Source organism: Centroberyx affinis, unplaced genomic scaffold (genome assembly GCF_046629955.1).
Source record: "Centroberyx affinis isolate AG114_WGS23_722 - 3 ecotype Tasmania unplaced genomic scaffold, CSIRO-AGI_Caff_v1 ptg006056l_1, whole genome shotgun sequence".
Lineage (NCBI taxonomy): Eukaryota > Metazoa > Chordata > Actinopteri > Beryciformes > Berycidae > Centroberyx > Centroberyx affinis.
Window position 1 is genome coordinate 92,984 of NW_027283076.1, and position 2,406 is coordinate 95,389.

The following is a 2,406-nucleotide window of genomic DNA, read 5'->3' on the forward strand; positions in this document are numbered from 1 at the left end:
TTTTATTATTCTTTTAGACGACATGACATCACATCGAGCCGTTTCCAGCAGCTCCAGTGGAGTCTGATACGAGAAAATGTTTCAGGATGTAAAACCTCAGCGGTAAACGTCAGGTTTTGGTGTCAGTCCCTCAGAATCAAAGAGCGAGGACTTCTTTCTAGAGCCGCCATTTTGCACCAAGAGACGTTCAATACAATCATACAGGGAGAAATCCATCGTAGAAGAGGAGAGAGACCAGTTTCTCCACCCACAGGAGCAGGAGAGAGACCAGAATGCAATGCAGCAGAGAGACAGGCTGGGGTTTGAATAAGGGAAGACTCTCACTTTCAAATACTCTTTTCTCTTGCTCTTGCAGCACAGAGAACCTCCTTCTCTTGGTGTTGTCAAAAGGCATTCTGGGAAATGTAGGAAATCACTAACTGAAGCAGAAGTAGATGAGGCAGGTTGAGGGAAAGCGGGTTCACCAAAAAAGCAAATGACAACAGGTCATCACTAAACTCCTGGAACGCTCTGAACATCTCAGACTGATATCTAACTGTGTTAAAGGATCTGAGGATGAATTTTTCCTTTTACATTTTGAGGCAGCAGACAGGAGAAACATTTGCTTCAGACAAGGACAAGGAACTGGGACAAAAAAACAAAGTAGGCAGCAGTAGAGAAAAAGAAAAAAACGCTAAAATGCTGTTGGTCATAAGTTGTGACATAACTGTCCATCTAAACTGTCTTAGAAACTGTTCCAGCAGTCAGTCACATGGTAACACTCCTGGGTCAGAGGCTTCAACTGCAAAAGATTTCCATATTTTTAAGTCATTAAGTCGTAGAATTTAGTTTTCTTCATTTTTTTAAAGTGAGAAAATCTGCCAACAGGGCGAGATGATTTCACTTGTTTCCAACGCTGTTTCAATTTTCACTTCAAATAAGTAAAACTGTCTTGAAGGCGGGGGGCGGATCACTCCACCAGAGTCAAACAAGCTCCTGAAACAAGTTCATTTGCAATGTAAACAAGAGACATTTTTAACATTCTCTCATCCCACTGGCAGTTCCCACTGAATTTAAGGAAACAAGCTTTTAAGACTCAATACTAGAGTATTTACTGGAGTGCCTCTTGCGGTGTGTGGCTCTCACATGTGAACTTGCACAGGAATTTTGTGTTGAATCGTCTCCTGTTGGCTCCTCCACTTCCCAGGTGTTTACATGACACATCGCAGCTTTCCCAGAAGCCTCTAGGCTCTTTGCTCCACTGTAAGCCTGCAGCAGCAGCAGCAGGAACAGGTTTAAAGGAAATTGCCCGAAACTAATTTAGATAAAATAGACGCTTTACTTTAGTTGACTGCTCTGCAGAAACTCTGTTGGTCATTTCCTTTTGGGAAAGCCAGACCAGAGACTCTTGCACTTCGGTTCAGCTTCCCAAACTGACTTCTACGCAGTTAAAGGTGAAATCCCTCCTGCACGTATAAATGGCCACAGTCAAACTTTAGGGGATGAAATGAAAGAAAAAGGGTAATAAACTGTACAGCAACCATTAGAATCTGAAAGATGAAAAACTATGAAGTGATCTGCCACCAGGTGGTGCTGCTCTGCTGTTTACTTCTCTGCTTTGCTGCACTTTCTTCTCAAAACATAAATATAATATACTGTATATAAATGGACAAATCTGCTCTCGTCATCTGTGCTGCTTTTGCAGTAAAATCAGAAAACGATCTCTGCTCATCAGCTCCCTGATGAAGCTCCACACTCGACTCAGACACTCCCCACCTGTGTGTGTGTGTGTGTGTGTGTCGTCATCGTCAAGTGAAACTCCTCCGCCTGTCTTTTCCACGGGGGAAATTCAAAAATATATTATGGAGGCCCAGAAATCCTGCATCATGTTTCCCTTTGAGGAGGAACCGACTGAGGTTTTCGTTTTGAGGTCTTCTGCCTTCCCAGTTAAGTAATCGCTCATGTTGTGAAGCTCACAGGACTAAACCGTGTGATGAAACCGTCTCTAGAGGAGAGAGCGGTCCATCTGCCTGCTTCTCCTGGATCTGTTTCCTTTTCCAGGTGACACTAAAAGGGGTCTAAAGGCAAAAAAAGATTCATAAAACAGGAGCGGTGACTGGTCTCTGAGTTTTGTTTGACAGTATGCGTCACCTACAGGCGATACGGACAAAAAAAAAAAAAACATGACTACTGGCTGCTGTGGTTTCGGACATTTTGTATCACGGCGCTCTCAGTCAGCATCAGCACCTGCCTCTTAAGTGAGCGGTTCAAAATGTACAAGACCCGGAGGAGGAAGAACTACTTGAGGCCGTTACCGATGTCGAAACACTTCTGCGGTGATGTACTGTACATCTCGGCAAACCGTTACCCAGATAAACGTGGTTCAACATCTGGCCCGGGCGTCTCACTACGCTTCCTTCCCAAATT